The 19,118-nt window shown below is 45.8% G+C and overlaps 2 long non-coding RNA genes across 3 annotated transcripts; one reads left to right on the top strand and one right to left on the bottom strand.

The window, feature by feature from the left end:
• Positions 1-1,992: 1,992 nt before the first annotated feature.
• Positions 1,993-7,100, bottom strand: LOC139575952 (uncharacterized). Of its 2 annotated transcripts, XR_011675037.1 has the most exons (3): positions 6,972-7,100; positions 4,224-4,383; positions 1,993-2,303 (listed from the first exon to the last, which is right to left on the bottom strand). It is a non-coding gene; the product is annotated as an uncharacterized lncRNA (long non-coding RNA). The 2 variants fall into 2 exon arrangements; XR_011675036.1 differs by lacking the exon at positions 6,972-7,100 and having other exon boundaries at positions 4,224-4,624.
• Positions 3,729-8,506, top strand: LOC139575950 (uncharacterized). Its single transcript, XR_011675034.1, has 3 exons — positions 3,729-4,023; positions 7,860-7,952; positions 8,449-8,506. It is a non-coding gene; the product is annotated as an uncharacterized lncRNA (long non-coding RNA).
• The last annotated feature ends 10,612 nt before the right edge of the window (positions 8,507-19,118 follow it).

Here is a 19,118-nt window from a genome sequence, read left to right as displayed (position 1 = left end):
TTCCAAGTGACGCGGTGTGTAGAGTTAAGAGGTGGAATGAGGAGAATCAAAAGGATGCACTAAACTGGATCGAAAAGTCGTTTATTAAACCACATTCGGAATATTTCTAATATACTAAAGGACTTGCCATTTATCCCATATGTAAAGCAGTACTTAAGTACCGGTCGTACACACTCCTCTACAAATAAAGGAGCCACGTGACTTGGATCATCTCCTGTGTGTATCCGCAGTATCCACCGATGCAGAGATGTCTACTAGCACGGCATGAACTATCCCGCCGCCTGAGGTCTGGGTGGGATACATTCAAATAGAGCACTGTACCGTAACATCTGTTGAGGTAATATGTAGTAGTAACTATATTGCAGGGCAGGGGACTTACTGGATGGGGGGAGAGGGTAGGGGAGAGGATAGGGGAGAGGTCCTTAGTTTGATGGCTTCAGCATGAAGACATTTTACAACATAACACAATATGTTATGAATTACAACAATGCTTTAAATAGCGACCCACTACACCACACTATAGACTATTATAGCCTATACGGTGCATCCGTTTCAATGGGCTTTGATAAACGTGTGATCTTCAGAGAAACACATTACAGTGTGTTGCTTTCCAACCAGTCCTGTTCCATGATGTAATTTCTCTTTCTCACTTTCCAACCAGTCAGCTTCCCCGGCCATGACGACAGTCTATGGTAGTAGATTACCCGTGGCCTCCAAACCAGAGAATGGCTATAAAACATTAAGGGTGGAGGGTGGGCACACCAATAAATCTCACACACCACACGTCAACTTCATGGTGCTCGCTGTGGCCGCACTGCATGCGCTCACACTGTAAACCGCTCCTCTGAGGCGGTCCGCTATAAAGTTGGACCATGCAGCTCTGCGGTCGGTCACCATGCAGACGTTCCGTCACCGGTCTCATCTGAGACTATACTGAGGTGCAGCTAAATATAGAGACTCAACACGGAGACGGAGGAGAAATAGAAAGAGTGGCTGTTATTTCCTGGCTAACGCGTTCTATTGTGGGACACAATCGGATTATTTCGCTTTTGTCAGCATTTTGTGTTTCACTGAGGATTCGAGGCCTTTGTATATCTGTGTTTCTCTTCATCTCAAGAGTTTTAGCATGTCAAGTTGAACCTCCAGCTCCATCTCTCTGGGACAAAAACACACTTGCTTCATTTTGATTATCGAGCCCTTTGTATGAATAAACTACAGAGGTTGAATCGTGACAGTTCTTTTGCCTGTGAGCACATTCTCCCATTAACCTTTTACTGCAGTGGGCTAAATCAGGGTCACACAGAGTGTTTCTGGGTAGTCTTAAACAAATCACTTTGAAACAAAAGTAAACACCTCACACACAGGGTTATGGCCTTAATAAAGAAGACCCCTGTACCATGTCAGATATAGAGTTGAAATGTATTACATTTTGAGTTTGCATCCCAATATTACACTTAATATAAATCACAGATGACTGAAATATAAAAAGAACGTTTGACATAGAAACACCGGACTTTCGGAATCTTAAAAAAAAAACATGTTTATTCATTATGAAAAATATGAATAACATTCCACCCATGAGGCCACTAGGTCATTTGACTACAGGAAAGAGGCTACGCTATCTGCCTGCCTGTAGCACAGCCAGGTCTGAGACACATAGCAGGGAGTGAGTCAGAGTGACAGAGACGGTTGGCAGGGTTGGTGGCTGGCAGAGACAGTGTGAGGAGTAAATGTGTGGGTGGGTGTCTGTGGGCCGCTTCATTAACACTCCTGCTGTTGAAGGTACAGCTACACACACATTCCTCTGGTGAAATGTTCACCTCCTGCTCTCCCCTCCAGCTGTCTACTGCTGCTGCAGCCCCCCCCCCCCCCCCCCCCCCACGCACTGCACCCTCTCCTCCCTACTGCCTCCTCTGAGATGGCAAGGAGATGGGCACAAAGGAATGTGTGTATGGGTGTGTTTGTACGCATGTGCTTGTGTACTGTACATCCTGTGTGTGTGTGTGTGTGTGTGTGTGTGTGTGTGTGTGTGTGTGTGTGTGTGTGTGTGTGTGTGTGTGTGTGTGTGTGTGTGTGTGTGTGTGTGTGTGTGTGTGTGTGTGTGTGTGTGTGTGCGTGCGCGTGTGTGTGTGTGTGTACATCCCTGTGTGTGTGTAACCTAACCAAAGAGCGGCATGGTAATAATGAAGCTCCTTAAAAGGAGTTAGCCGGCTGGGATGGTGTACATCTGGAGGGGGTTGCAGGTCACAGTAATCTGGCACCGCCCGTTCCCACCATAACGATCTCACCGCTGAGCAGGTGGGCTGCAGGGAGAAAAGTTTGAATACATTTTCAACTTTCCAGGAGGAGGCTACTGATCCATAGAGTTATATGAACAGTGTTGGTATGTAGATGGAGAAAGGGATTTGTTCTACACATTTATCCAAATCCCTAACACCTGTTTATGGTTAAGTAAATCAACATGGCAGACATTATTTGGCACTGAATGAGTGACTGTAGAACTGTACTCGCATCATGTTGACACGTTAGTCACCACTAGTACATCGAGTTTCAGTGTCAACAAGATATCACAGTCTCGCGTCTTGACGTCCTTGGACAAACGTCTATTTTTGACTAGTAAACTGACTTCATCTCCCGACGTCCTGTATTTAGACACACAGCTCTCCCACATGAGCTCCAGACGATTTAGGCTCACAGAAACAACTCTACGGTTAAGGCATTCACTCTGACTGGGTTCAATTAAGGGTTAAGGTTTGGGATAGGGTTATAACAGAAAGGGTTAAGGTCAGGCATTCATTTCCGATTGGTTATCAGTATAGGCATTAATTGCGATTGGTTAAGTTAAGGAGAAAGGTTTAGGATAGGGTTCATTAAGTTCAGGCATTCATTCTGATTGGTTAAGTTATGTATTCTCCCTGGTTCCTGTTTCTACTATTGCGAAGTAGTATCCAGAGCTCAATAGCATGGCTATTATAAGAAATCTAGCTCTTATCATTCCACAGATGCATAATGAACTTGTAGATTGTATGCATGTGTGTGTGTGTGTGTGTGTGGGTGGGTGGGTGGGTGGGTGTGTGTGTGTGTGTGTGTGTGTGTGTGTGTGTGTGTGTGTGTGTGTGTGTGTGTGTGTGTGTGTGTGTGTGTGTGTGTGTGTGTGTGTGTGTGTGTGTGTGTGTGTGTGTGTGTGTGTGTGTGTGTGTGTGTGTGTGTTCCTGTTTTAACTCAAGAGGACAGGCTGTACTTGGCTCCATAGTGACGAAGGATGCTTGGTTATCTCTACCTGGCACCCTTATCACATCAGCACATGTGACACCTTTCAATAACCCCCTCTCCATCTCCCTCTCTCCCCTCCCCTCTCTTCATCACCAGGGTTCAGACGTGTGTGTGACAGCAAAGAAGAGAAGAGACACAGCAATGGAGAAAAAATAAGAGAGAAAAAGTAGGGAGAGGAGAGAAAGGGAGACAGGAGAGCTAAAGCGATAGATAGAAATAGAGAGAGCGAGAGAGAGAGAGAGAGAGAGAGAGAGAGAGAGAGAGAGAGAGAGAGAGAGAGAGAGAGAGAGAGAGAGAGAGAGAGAGAGAGAGAGAGAGAGAGAGAGAGAGTGTGAGTGAGGAACAGAAGTGTGAATGGGCATCATGGCTGGCAGGCCTCCTGGCTAGGAGCCACTGGGGGATTGTGGGTGTCCCTCTGCCAGCTGGCAGGTCGTTCCTCCCATCTGTGGAGGTGCGGAGAGTGTGCAGTAATCTCAATAAGAGCGCGGCTCAGCCCAGGACAGATTTAAAGGGATATGGCCAGCTGGCCGGGCAGGTCTGAGCCAGGCAGAGCAGGAAAGGACTGGGCAGAGTCCGGCTAGCCTGCCAGCCTTAGCAGTCCATACCACCACCTCCACCACAGATCCTCTCAGCTACTGCCACAGCTGACTAACTTGCTGCCAACTACAGCTGGAGGCAGCTAATGCCATGCCAACACTCTTCTGGATCATCATAAAACAAAAGCAGAGCTTGGGAGATTCTTTTGTCAAGGTATGGGGAAAAGGCAGTTTGTACTCAGCTTCTGTTAACCCTATAGACTCACACGGTTTTATAATACGAAAAGAACTGCAACTATCCTGAACCATTTTAGATCTCTCTCGCTCTCCCTCCCTCTCTCTCTCTCTCTCTCTCGCTCTCCAAGAGTGAGCCTGGGATTGAGAGAATCAGCACAATGAATAGGTTTAGCTCACCTCAGCCACAGAGATGAGCTGGCCTTTAGGCAGGGGTTAGAGAGCTGTCTGTCCTCAGGGTGGCTCCTGGTGCTGCAGATGGCCAGTAATTAGAGGCCAGGTTGGCCCAGGCAGGCCACACACAGCTGGGCAGCAGCAGCAGCATCAGCAGGCAGGAGGCCTGGGGAGCCAGGTGAGAGAGGAAGGGATGTTAGGGAGAGTGAAAGAGAGAGATTCAGGTTAACAGCTGTGGCCTGCCCCTGGCGCGCACACACACACACATACACACACACACACACACACACACACACACACACACACACACACACACATAGAGACATACACATATTCACACAAGCACCCCTCCACACCCTCAGCAGACTAGAGGAACCAGGAGCGATTTAACTCCACACATGTGGAGGGAGACGAGGGGAGGGTGTATGAGGCTGGGGGGTGGGAGGGAGAGGAGAGGGGGTATGAGGCTGGGGGGGGGGGGGGGGGAGGAGGAGGAGAAGAAGAAGAGGGGGGTGTTTACCGCTGTTTAAAAGGCAGTGGATGCTGGGAGATTAATAAACAGGAGGTAATAGCAGAAGGATTCTATATTTATTTTTTATCTTAAATGGTGCTTGTTTGTCAGGCTGGATGAATATTGACTGTGAAATTGGGATCAGGGGCGACACATGCCAGTGCTCTGCCTTATCTCTGGGATGCAGGCAGCCAGAGGGGCGTTATCGCGCCACCACAGGAGCGTGCCAGCACTCTAGCGCTCTCAAAGCCGCCACATTCCCTTTGTATCAGCCTGGAGAAGCCTGTTTACCTTTCAGTGGCTTGATATTCCTATTAGAGCTGCTTCTATTTACTTGTTTCCTCTCTACCATGTGCCGTCTCTCATCTCTCTCTCTGACCTTCCCTCGTACCACAGGGTGGCTTATTTGGCTCTGTCTCTCAGGGGACAAATATATTCTCTCTCTCTCTCTCTCTCTCTCTCTCTCTCTCTCTCTCTCTCTCTCTCTCTCTCTCTCTCTCTCTCTCTCTCTCTCTCTCTCTCTCTCTCTCTCTCTCTCTCTGTGTCCCTCTCTCTCTTTGTCTCTGTCTCTCTCTCTCTCTCTCTCTCTGCGTCTGTGTCTCTCTCTCTCTGCGTCTCTGTATCTCTCTCTGTGTCTCTGTCTCTGTGTGTTTGTGTCTCTGTCTCTGTGTGTTTGTGTCTCTGTGTGTTTATGTCTCTCTCTCTCTCTCTCTGTGTGTCTCTCTCTCTCTCTCGCTCTCTCTCTCTCTCTCTCTCTCTCTCTCTCTCTCTCTCTCTCTCTCTCTCTCTCTCTCTCTCTCTCTCTCTCTCTCTCTCTCTCTCTCTCTCTCTCTCTCTCTCTCTCTCTCTCTCTCTCAGCTGACAGATCAAACAGCAATGTGACTTTTAAAACTCATAGTCATCGCCATCCATCAACCTCCACCTCCTCCCTTTGTCAAAGCCTGTTAGAATCTATTAGAAAACATCACAATTCACAACCAGAGGTGACATTTTAAAGGAAAGCTTCACTTCACAACAGATATGCAGATTTCAACCCTATAAAAGGGATCTTATCTTCACAGAGAGGAGACTCGTGCCCAACACACAACACAGTGAGTGCTCCCTCCCCAGAGAATGGACCAGGCTCTTTCAACACAGTGCCCTCTCCAGAGAATGGACTAGGCTCTTTCAACACAGTGCCCTCTCCAGAGAATGGACCAGGCTCTTTCAACACAGTGCCCTCTCCAGAGAATGGACCAGGCTCTTTCAACACAGTGCCCTCTCCAGAGAATGGACCGGGCCCTTTCATGGGCCAATCCCAGGCCCCCAGAGAGTGACCACAGAGCACACAGCCCCAGGACAGGCTCACCAGGGGGGCTTTGAGCATCTCTCTGTCTCGCCATCACTACATTCCCCTGCCCTTTTGAACCAAAACAGAGAGGGTCGAAGAGAGAGCGAGGGATACAAAAAAGGCGTGTGTGGAATTAAAATAAAAGTGAGAGAGAAACAAGCATAGGGAAAGAGAGAGACAAAGATAAAGAGCATGATAGAAAACAAGTGAAAAGGAGGGAGAAAGAGCGCTCAATAAAATATCTATCAGGGAGAGGATGAAAACGCAACACTAGTCTTTTAGTTCATTTTTGCCTGTAATTGAATAAGGCGGATGGGACTGGGACTGCCTTTAAATGTGCATTGAGAAAGGGTGTGTTGTGTGTGTGTGTGTGTTGCACTCTCTTGCTCTCCACAGATCCCCTTCAAGTCCCCAGAGGGAAGGGCACTCAGATTCCTTGGGCGACGTTTTCCTCTCCTCTCGCTGCCAACTCTGTAGCTGTTGTTTTTATCAGCCTCCTTCACAGGGCTTGGCTCAGGGCGCGAGGGATAAGGCAAACAAACACATGGGCAGCGCTTAGCAACCCAGATCAGAGTGCCTGTGAGGGGTCTGATAACCAGAAAGGCACAAGTGGGGGCGCCTACCCGTGCACGGGCTCCGGAGGGGCAAAGCTGCCACTGGACTGCTGTCTGACAGAAGAGCAACTGGGACTGGAGGATGGAGCCATAGAGACCCTGTTGGACTGGACTGACATCCAGGAGATACTCTGACCCCAAACCCGGACCCATAGGGTCTCGCAGCACAGCGGTCCAATATCATTACATGCTGCAGTAAGCTACAGTTTGGAGTAATTTCCATTTCAATACAGTCAATTCAGGAAGTGAACTGAGTTTAAATGGACATGACCCCAACACTTGTACAGCAGGTTACATACCGCACATCCTCAGTCCAGATGTTTTGCTCTTCACACCCATCCGTCACCTCAGCAGGTGGCACCAGACAGACGGCGTGAACTTCCTTCAGGACAGGAGACACCATTATCTGCTGAAGTGGCATTGTTGCCATGCAGAGTGTGCTGCACACGTGCAGTATCACCTGCCAAGACACGGCCATCTGATAGGCTTGGCCGGGGAACAGTGCCAGAGTGTTCCCGTGGAGAGGAAAAGAGAAACACATAGGCATATGTGAGATGAACCTCAGGAAGATTTTATAGGAACTGTATAATAACCCTACTTTCTGCTGTTTATCTTCCCCTCCCCCTGTTCCTCAGTATTGTGTATCAAACTAAGTATCATGATCTCAAAATGTTTATGAAACCTATGCTCATACTACAGCCCATTAAGATTTAACCTTTGTCTACAAGAGACAACCTCATCGCTGGGTACATAGTGTGCCTTGATTTGCCCGCCTGCCTGTCTCTCTCTGTCTGTCTGTCTCTCTGTCCGTCTGTCTCTGTCTGGCCGTCCGTCCGTCTGTGCCGGTCTGTCTGTCCGTCTCTGTCCGTCCGTCTCTGTCTGTCCGTCTGTCTCTGTCCGTCTGCCAGGCATAGGGGGCATGTTGTCCCAGCTTGTGTCCTCTGCTAGGCGGGCAGAGCGGGGGGGCGTGTCCCTGGCACAGCTGGTCCTGGCCAGGGGGAGAGGGAGAGAGGAGGGAGAGCCCCTTGAACAGGTGGCCATTTCTACGAGGCAGGACCTGGGAGAGGAGAGCAGCCCCAGCTCTACTTCCTGCTTGGCGGCTTGGCTGGCCGTGGGGCTGCAGCAGACGGCCCTGTCTGAGGGCCAGAACCTCCACAGACCTCACTCTCTCTCTCTCTCCTTGACAGCACACACATCATGCAGGCACAGAGAAGAGTGGAGGAGAAAAGAGAAAGAGAAAGAGAGGATGGACGTGAAAGGGAAGGCTGAGGGAGGTTATGGTGAGATGCAACCTTCTGTCCTAGAGCTACTACTTGGGCAAGGGGAGTCTCTTGACCCCATAGTTCACCACAATACCTCTGTGCAACTACTTTAATAAGAAACAAAGCCATTTACTATAATGAATGTGCTTCATCTCTGTTAAGCCTTTCAACTAAAGCACTTTACCCCTCCTTTATCATAGTGTTATTAATGAGATCAAGGTCTCATCTCTCCCTTCCTCATAGTGTTGTTGTTTACAGATAGGATCACCTTCCTTCTAATTGCCCTTGTCGGCTCCACTTCAAGGCTCTCACTGAAGGAGACACAGTTTGCAGTGCACATTATGGACCTCTGGCTCATATATCCTACGCTGCAATATTTAGACCTCCTCTCCAAAAATCAATACAATGAGATGGTTTTTGGCTTCATTTCTTATTTCAGTATTGATTAGTGTTACAGTTATGTGCGCAATGTCAAGCCAATTAAGGAGAGTTAATAGATTTTTTCCCCACACAGGATGGATTGAATTGGATTATGCAAAGCAGATCAAATAAAAGGACTCCCTTGCCTCACCTCTATGTCTAAAATACTGTTTTTAATGAGAAGGAGGGTACTACAAAGCAAATACACGCACCACCACTCCTGCTACTATAACCCACAGTAGTATTATTGCCTCTGTTTTAAATGTAATGCTTATAAATAATATCCACAGAGAGGTCCCAATACAAATCTAAAACACTGGCTTTCATGTGTAGTAATAATGTTAAATAGAAAACACATAGTAACATAGCATATTTCAATAGACTAGTAATAGCAGCCTTAAGAAAACTCCTACTGTGGGTGCAGCTGAGTTCCTAGTGGGTAAAAGTAATTTGTAAAATACTTTAATCAAAAGGTAGGGTTGCAAAGCTTCCGGTAAATTACCAAAGTTACCAGAATATTCAGTAATGTTGGTAATTCCATCTATGGCAATCTATTGTAATTTAGGTAATTTATACTTGAATAACTTTCAAAAAAAAATATTAATATATAGTATACATGTTTTATGTCTGTGTTCATATTGTCCATGAGTTTCTAATAGATAGACCGTATGGTTCGAGAGAAAATAGCCTAATTAATGAAAAAAGCATCTAAGCATTATTTTCTAATAACTCTGCAACTCTTCCAACTATCAACTTTTCTTCACAACTACCACCAGTTTGACACCAAAACATTAACAACAAATACAGAGACGTAGTAAAATACATACAACTGTGTAAAATAAATATAAAGGATAATATCAAAGACAGAACAGTATTGTCCCAGGGTCGTTACAGTATGAAGGCTAAAACTGCTTCTCCAATAGAAATCCCCGATGTTATGGCTCATGCGTAGAAACACGTCATCGGGTCTAACGGTCGTCTCGCGCCTTAGATATAAAGTTGTTTTTTGACAAAAATTAAAATGAGTCAGTTTGTCACTAACGAAGGTGGAGTAATAACATGTTCAACTACTTAAGACATTAGCTCGAATCTAGGTTGTGCCTTTAGATTCTGCAAAAATTAACAACTAAGGTAGAATTGTTCACTTCTCTCAATTACTTATCAAACCCCAAACCCTGGGCTAATCTGTTTTGCAAGGTTCCAGGAAGTCTCGCTATGTTGTGCCTCTTGGTTTAGAAACTGTGATATACAGTGCATTCGGAAAGTATTCAGACACCTTGACTTTTTCCAAATTTTGTTACGTTACATCCTTATTCTAAAATTGATTAAATTTTTTTTTTTTTTACCCCTAATCAATCTAAACAAAATACCCCATAATGACAAAGCAAAAAATGTTTTTTACATTTTTGCAAATGTATAAAGAATTTTTTGTTGTTGAAATATCACATTTACATAAGTATTCAGACCCTTTACTTCAGTACTTTGTTGAAGCACCTCAAGACTTCTTGGGTATGACGCTGCAAGCTTGGCACACCTGTATTTGGAGAGTTTCTCCCATTCTTCTCTGCAGATCCTCTCAAGCTCTGTTAGGTTGGATGGGGAGCGTTGCTGCAAAGCTATTTTCAGGTCTCTCCAGAGATGTTAGATCGGGTTCAAGTCCAGGCTCTGGCTGGGCCACTCAAGGACATTGAGACTTGACCCGAAGCCACTCCTGCATTGTCTTGGCTGTGTGCTTAGGGTTGTTGTCCTGTTGGAAGGTGAACCTTCATCCCAGTCTGATGTCCTGAGCGCTCTGGGGCAGGTTTTCATCAAGGATCTCTCTGTACTTTGCTCCGTTCATCTCTCCCTCAATCCTGTCTAGTCTCCCAGTCCCTGCCACTGAAAAACATCCCCACAGCATGATGCTGCCACCACCATGCTTCACTGTAGGGATGGTGCCAGGTTTCCTCCAGATGTGACACTTGGCAATCAGGCCAAAGAGTTAAATTTTGGTTTCATCAGACCAGAGAATCTAGTTTCTCATGGTCTAACTCCAAGCGGGCTGTCATGTGCCTTCTACTGAGGAATGGCTTCCGTCTGGCCACTCTACCATAAAGGCCTGATTGGTGGAGTGCTGCAGAGCATGGTTGTCCTTCTGAAAGGTTCACTCTGACAGAGAGCTCTGTCAGAATGACCATCGGGTTCTTGGTCACCTCCCTGACCAAGGCCCTTCTCCCCCGATTGCTCAGTTTAGCCGGACGACCAGCTCAAGGAAGAGTCTTGGTGGTTCCAAACATCTTCCATTTCAGAATGATGGAAGTCACTGTATTCTTGGGGACCTTCAACGCTACAGACACAATCCTGTCTCGGAGCTCTATGGACAATTCCGTTGACCTCAAGGATTGTTTTTTGCTCTGACATGCAGTCAACTGTGGGACCTTATATAGACAGGTGTGTGCCTTTCCAAATCATGTCCAATCAATTGAATTTATCGCAGGTGGACTCCAATCAAGTTGTAGAAACATCTCAAGGATGATCAAGGGAAACAGGATGCCCCTGAGCTCAATTTCGAGTCTCATAGCAAAGGGTCTGAATACTTATTTAAAGAAGATATGTCTGTTTTTTACATTTTAAACCTCTTTTCGCTTTTTGGTTATGGGCTATTTTGTGTAGATTGCTGAGGATTTCATTTAAAAAAAACAATTTTAGAATAAGGCTGTAATGTAACAAAATGTGGAAAAAGTCAAGGGGTCTGAATACTTTCCGAAGGCACTGTATGTTGAAACCCTCATATTAAACACCAATGGTATTCACTAAGTTAATGATTTATATTTCGGATACTGTTTAATAGCTTTGTCATTCTATTTTTTATTTTTAAATCATATTTTTAAATTATTTCATATATTTTACATTTAAAATACCCAAATGCGGGACAAAAGGAAGATTTCGCGGGACAGTGTAGCCTATTGAATAAAAAGCCCCCTCCTGCAGCACCGTACAAGCTAATTGAAGCGTGCCTATAGGCTACTCAATTGCCTTGCCAAAATTTGGTCATGCCGAAAACAGACCAAGTGTGTGTCTGTTTTCTGAAAATGTGGGAAAACTTGGCCAATGAAACATTTCTGGTTGGTCTCAGGGAATGTAAAACATTTAAGAAAGGAGACTTTGAAAACTGGATTGAGTGAAGTAGCAGCAAATATGTTAAGTGAGCAACTAATGAGCATGGAGAGCCTTACAAGTTTGACAAAAATGATCTTATATCTCTTCAGTTTGATCACCTTACATGTATATAAACTGAACAAAAATATAAACACAACATGCAACAATTTCAAAGGTTTTACTGAGTAACAGTTCATTTAAGGAAATCAGTCAGTTTAAATATATTCAGTAGGCCCTAATCTATGGATTTCACATGACTAGGAATACAGATATGCATCTGTTGGTCACAGATACGGTAGGGCCGTGAACCAAAAAACCAGTCAGTATCTGGTGTGACCACCATTTTCCTCATGCAGCACGACACATCTCCTTCGCATTCAGTTGATCAGGTTGTTGATTGTGGCCTGTGGAATGTTGTCCCACTCCTCTTTAATGGCTGTGTACAGTTGCTGGATATTGGTGGAAACTGGAACATGCTGTCGTACATGTCGATCCAGAGCATTCCAAACATGCTCAATGGTTGACATGTCTGGTGAGTATGCAGGACATGGAAAAACTGAGACATTTTCAGCTTCCAGGAATTGTTTACAGGTTCTTGCGACATGGGGTTGTGCGTTATCATGCTGAAACATGAGGCAACGGCGTCGGATGAATGGCACGATAATGGGCCTCGCGATCTCGTCACAGTATCTCTGTGCATTCAAATTGTCATTGATAAAATGCAATTGTGTTCGTTGTCCGTAGCTTATGACTGCCCATACCATAACCCCACCACCACCATGGGGCAGTCTGTTCACAATGTTGACATCAGCAAACTGCTCGCCTACACGATGCCATACAAGCTGTCTGCCTTCTGCCCGGTACAGTTGAAACCGAGATTCATCCATGAAGAGCACACTTCTCCAGTGTGCCAGTGGCCATCGAAGGTGAGCATTTGCCCACTGAACTGAAGTCGGTTACAATGCCAAACTGCAGTCAGGTCAAGACTCTGGTGAGGATGATGAGCATGCAGATGAGCTTCCCTGAGGTGGTTTCTGACAGTTTGTGCAGAATTTCTTTGGTGGTGCAAACCCACATTTTCATCAGCTGTCCGGGTGGCTGGTCTCAGATGATCTCGCAGGTGAAGAAGCCGGATGTGGAGGTCCTGGGCTGGCATGATTACACATGGTCTGCAGTTGTGAGGCCGGTTGGACGTACTGCCAAATTCTCAAAAATGACGTTGGAGGCGATTTATGGTAGAAACATTAACATTAAATGATCTGGCTAAAGCTCTGGTGGACATTCCAGAAGTCAGCCAGCCAATTGCACGCTCCCTCAAAACGTGCAAAATCTGTGACATTGTGTTGTGTGACAAAACTGCCCATTTTAGTGGCCTTTTATTGCCCCCAAGGTGCACCTGTGTAATGATCATGCTGTTTAATCATATTCTTGGTATGCAACACCTGTCAGGTGGATGGATTATCTTGGCAAAGGAGAAATGCTCACTAACAGGGACGCAAACAAATTTGTGCACAAAATTTGAAAAATAATATATTTTTTGTGCGTATGGAACATTATTTCAGCTCATTAAACATGGGACCAACACTTTATATTTTTGTTCAGTATACTTACTTTTGTAGCTCTTGTTCAGAAATATTTAGTAAATGACTTGTGTTAGAATATATTTTAGAAAATGAGGGACATGATTGTTTGGTTGCGGGACAAAGGGCCAGAATGCGGGACTGTCCCACACAATCCGGGACATGTGGTCACCCTAGTGATAAGGCCACACAGTGGGCCAGAGATAATTACAAACACCTGTAATAATCTGAAGTACCAAAAAGGGCCACTAGATGTCTTGTGATAGATTACATAAAATCCTTGAAACATACCAAAATTCTGCTAGTTTACTGATAAACTTAGAAAGTTTCCAGTAATATACCTTCCCTTTGCAACCTTAATTAATAGGCTATGTCAGACATTGGGGGAAGACTTTCATACCAGTAACCTGAATGTGAAAATGTTAATACCTGGGCAACGAGAAAGAGGGAGAGGTGATAATTCATTCACCCGTCTTTAAAATAAAAACAGGTGTCTCTCTGTTTGGAAATTCTACAATGACCTTTATGGAGAGTCTCCTCTGATGAAATATTCATGGAGCCGGTACACAATATGTCAGAGGCTAGCGGCCTAATTGGCTGCAGTTACATTCTGACTGGGGGTGTCTCTTTTCTCTCGGTCTCATTGTCTGCCGTCTGCTCCAAGCTGGGTCCTGCTCTCCTGTCTAAGTGGTCTGGTCTCTGTGAAAAGCACATCTGAGGACTAACGTGGGTCTATATCCTGCAGACAGACAGATTCTCTTGTTTAATGACAGCCACGTAAGAAAAAATGATAAAAAGTAAGTCTTTCAAGTGTCAGGTCATGTCATGACAACCAAGCCCTGATACCAAACAAGTCTCCAAATAAATTAATGTGACAATGGGTGTGTAAATATATGTATCCATGTTTCATTTTCCTGTTTCATTTACACAATGTATTTAATTTGTCCCATTTTTATCCTGCTGCTACTCTCTGTTTATTAACCATGCATAGTCACTTCACCTCTACCTACATGTACATATTACCTCAATTACCACGACTAACCGGTGCCCCCACACATTAACTCTGTACCGGTATCCCCTGTATATAGCATCGCTACTGTTATTTTATTGTTGCTCTTTAATTATTTGCTCTTTAATTATTTGTTATTTTTATATTTCTTTCTTTCTTTTTCTTTCTTTTTTACCTCAGTTTATTTTAGTAAATACTTTCTTGACACTTTTTTTTTTTTTAACTGCATTGTTTCTTAAGGGCTTGTAAGTAAGCATTTCAGTGTAAGGTCTACTACACCTGTTGTATTTGGCGCATGTGACAAATAAAATGTGATTTGATTTGATCCCCTAACGACACCCTACAGGGATACAGAGGCTTGGGTCGGGCAAGAGAACATTTTGCCACGGCACCCACCACAATGTATAGCACCCTACCTGTGAAAGTGGGGGGGATCAATGCAAATAGTCCAGGTAACCATTTGATTAGCTGTTCAGGAGTCTTATGGCTTGGGGGTAGAAGCTGTTAAGAAGCCTTTTAGACCTAGACTTGGCGCACCGGTACCACTTGCCGTGCGGTAGCAGAGAGAACAGTCTATGACTAGGGTGGCTGGAATCTTTGGCAATTTTTAGGGCCTTCCTCTGACACCGCCTGGTATGGAGGTCCTGGATGGCACAGTGATGTACTGGGCCATACGCACTACCCACTGTAGTGCCTTGCGGTCGGAGGCTGGGCAGTTGCCATACCAGGCGGTGATGCAACCAGTCAGGATGCTCTCGATGGTGCAGCTGAGGGGCCCCCTATGTTGAGGATCAGCGTAGCAGATGTATTGTTACCTACCCTTACCACCTGGGGGCAGCCCGTCAGGAAGTCCCGGATCCAGTTGCAAAGGGAGGTGTTTAGACCCAGGGTCCTTAGCTTAGTGATGAGCTTTGAGGGCACTATGGTGTTGAACGCTGAGCTGTAGTCAATGAATAGCATTCTCACGTAGGTGTTGCTTTTGTCCAGGTGGGAAAGGGCAGTGTGAGATTGCGTCATCTGTGGATCTGTTAGGGCGGTATGCAAATTGGAGTGGGTCTAGGGTTTCTGGGATAATGGTGTTGATGTGAGCCATGACCAGCCTTTCAAAGCACTTCATGGCTACAGACGTTAGTGCTATGGGTCGGTAGTCATTTAGGCAGGTTACCTTGGTGTTCTTGGGCACAGGGGCTATGGTGGTCTGCTTGAAACATGTTGGTATTACAGACTAGGTCAGGGAGAGGTTGAACATGTCAGTGAAGACACTTGCCAGTTGGTCAGCGTATGCTTGTAGTACACGTCCTGGTAATCCGTCTGTGAATGTTGACCTGTTTAAAGGTCTTACTCATATCGGCTACCTTTAAACAGGTCAACATTCACAAGGCGTTAACCTACCTCCTCCTCCCTCCCTGCCAGTCGGTCCTGGCATTGTGAGTGAGCGTGATGGCACTCAGAACGTGTGTCTCTGTGCCCCTTGGTGGGCTGTCATCACTCCCTGGCATTGGGAACACAGCACAGCTGCAGGGGAACCGCTCAGTGGGGAACCTTCGTTTCCATCTGTCTCCTATTCAGGGTGGCACCTATTTAGAGCAGCTCAGCGGCTGTGCATGCCATGAGCCATGAGAGGGAGGGAGGGAGAGGGGAGGGAGGGGGAGAGGGAGAGAGCGCACGAGAGAGATGGAGAGAGAGACAGGGAGAGAAAGGAGGAGAAAAGAGGGGGGAGTTGTGAGAACTATAGGAAACTACACCTGTGGTAGTTGTGGTTTTACTCCCACTGCTTGTTAGATGTCATGTCTATAAAAGCAACACTATGAAGTTGTTTGCCAACTGGGGCACTTGGTTTATGGTAAACAGACCTAATGAGCTAAATAAGAACGCTGAACATTTAAATAGAAATGTTTCTTCTGCACATTCTGGTGCCATCTAGAACCTAAAAGGGTTCTTCGGCTGTCCCCATAGGAGAACCCTTTGAAGAACCCCAGTTGGTTCCAGGTAGAACTGTTTTGGGTTCCATGTAGAACCCTTTCCACAGAGGGTTCGATAAGTAACCCAAAATGGTTCTACCTGGAACCTAAAAGGATTCTCCTATGGGAACAGTAGAATAACCCCTTTGGAACCAATATCCCAATAACCCCTTTGGAATGCCAATATCACAGTCTAATTGCTATTTGTCTTGAATTGCTGCTTTTTTATGAAAATTGTCACTCAGAAAATAGTATATGGGATAAACATATGTTATCTATAACATTTACTGTATGTTTGCATATAATAACATTGTCACTATAACATTCTCTGCAAATATACATCAGTGGCTGCATGTGCTTGTGTGGTGAGTGGGTATGTGTGTATGAGAACGCACTTAATTTAGCAGGTGCTCTTTGACAGTTCTTGAATGTGCGCCAAGTCTGCTGTAAAAAAAAAAAACTCAGCATGCATCTGTGTGGGGCTGCGCTGTGACAGATGGGGACGGTTTAACTTATAGAGTTCGGTTAAGATCCGGAGGTTTCTGGGGCTGTCTGTGCCAAGCAGGTGCACATAAACACCCCAAAGAGAGGATAGAGGAGCCTCAGCTGCCATATTTCGGGGGGCTATTTAGATGTCCATAGACTACTGAATATACACTGCCAAGGCTATAAGCTCAGGGAAATCCTCTTCTATAGCTCTCTGTGTCCTCAACAAACACTCTCACAATATCCTCCCATACTGTACAAGACAGAAAGATAGGCCATCATAGTGGAATCATACCTCCAAGCTGACAATTAACTGACAACTACTAACATCTGTCAAACCGACATAGAACGTAAAGTAGAGAAAAAACAGTGTTTTGCTGTATGTTTACATTCTACGGACCTGGAAGAAAGCTGGGGAATCCCTAAACTTTCACCAACAGTGTCACAGATATGAACACCTAAAAACAAACAGCGTGACGTAGTACAGAAACAGAGTTTGTGATCCCAGAGTCACCAGCCAGCCACAGTGTTCCATACAGTGTGTACCTGTGGCAGGAAAAACCCAAGTAAGGACTTGGTAAAGGTGAGCGGTTCATCCATTCTGAAGTGGCCAGGTGTCTGGCAGGAGGACTTCCTACCATATGGCTGCTTCCCTCCCTCTCTCTCTCTCTCTCTCTCTCTCTCTCTCTCTCTCTCTCTCTCTCTCTCTCTCTCTCTCTCTCTCTCTCTCTCTCTCTCTCTCCCTGCAGTCATGAGGCTTGTTAGACTTTCTCTCGGTGCAAAAGGTGAAAAGTTCCTCTCGTCTCCTCTCTGTCTGTTTAAAAATATATATTTTTTAACTTTTACCCCTTTTTCTCCCCAACTGGTAGTTACAGTCGTGTCCCATCGCTGCAACTCCTGTACGGACTCTGTAGAGGCTAATGTCGAGAGCCATGCGTCCTCTGAAACACGACCCTGCCAAGCCGCACTGCTTCTTGACACACTGCCTGCTTAACCCGGAAGCCATCCGCGGAGGAAACACCATACAGCTGGCGACCAAAGTCAGCGTGCATGCACCCGGCCCGCCACAAGGAGTCGCTAGAGTGCGATGGGACAAGGACATCCAGCCAAACCCTCCCCTAACCCAATTGATCTCCCGGTCATGGCCAGCTGCGACAAAGCCTCGGAAAGAACCTGGGTCTGTAGTTACGCCTCAAGCACGGCGATGCAGTGCCTTAGACCTCTGCGCCACTCGGGAGTCCCCCTCTCTGCCTGTTTTTAAAGCGACAGGACACATTTTTGAGGTTGAGCATGCATTACCAGAGAAGAGACCACAATTCCAGTTTCAGAAAATCAGAAGGGAAATGTAAACAAAAATAGAAAGAGAGAATCTTTCATCTGAAATAAGGCAGGTATATTTGCTGACTTTCCACCAGATTTTTCATCAAAAGTCCTACTTTTCCCTTCTGATGATTCATGGGTAAAGTGATAATTAGGGCATTGTCCGTCCTCCTGCTGTGTTTTAATTTGGGGAGAGAGGCCTGCATGTCGCTGATAGAAGGATCTATCTGACACGGCTAGTCTAGCCTGCTACATCTGTGAGCTGCGAGCAACAGCCGCTGGGGAAGATAAGGCAAGACTAGCCGCTCGCCCAACGCTCCACGCAGTGCTCCACCCTCTCCTCGCTCCGGTCCCCTCCCCAGTCCCATGACCTTATCTGTGGAGAGAAAGCACCGCTCGGTCACGATAGCACCTGCCAGGGCCTGAGCTGGGATAAAGTGATTATGTGGGAATCATTATCTCACCCCCCCCAAAAAAAAAATATATAATTTTATACCTGCCAACATCTGAGAGTAGGGGAGGCAGGCAGGGGTCTCCACAGCCTGACACACAGGAGCATGCACATACACACTAATCCAATGGGGCAATCTTCTCCTTCTCAGCAGGCAATCCCAGGGTTTGATTTGAGAACATGCTATTACTTGATCATCACATGTTAACTCACGGCGCTTACATGTAGCCATGGAGAGGGTCAGCATGATGAGAGGTTTAGGAGGGAGAAATGCTGGACACACATACATACAGTACATTTAAACATGAAAATTCCAACTTCGGTACATGTATTCATTCCACTGAATATCACATGGAAGCAGATTCCATCAGATTGGATGATGTCATTGGGAGAAGCTTGAATATACTAACAAATTATTTTGATGCTGTATTTTTTACCCAAAATAATCTTCGATCTTAGTGCACAGTTGAGGCAGGGAAGGCTCTCTAACATAGAAAGCACCTAGAATACAAAAAGGAAATGAAACCAACTGACTGTCAATCTATAATTTCATAGTTTCCAAAGTCCCAAATGTGTCACATGAGTGAACACCGCCCTCTACCCCACACACCCGTTACTCTCACATCCACTCTGCTGTCCACCATCTGTGTGCTGGTTTCACTCTGACAGACAGATGGACGGCACATCTGTGTGCTCACATCCCCTCTCACTTCTGTCCCAGCTACACCACACCGGGTGCTCTGCGGGTCAGAGGGGTCCCAGCTGTACCCTCTCTGTCGATTCACAGAGGAACCCCTGTTCCTGATTTTACCTCACCCG

The sequence above is a fragment of the Salvelinus alpinus genome, chromosome 5 (genome assembly GCF_045679555.1).
Source record: "Salvelinus alpinus chromosome 5, SLU_Salpinus.1, whole genome shotgun sequence".
In the NCBI taxonomy this organism is placed as follows: domain Eukaryota; kingdom Metazoa; phylum Chordata; class Actinopteri; order Salmoniformes; family Salmonidae; genus Salvelinus; species Salvelinus alpinus.
This window is presented reverse-complemented; position numbering and strand designations above follow the sequence as displayed.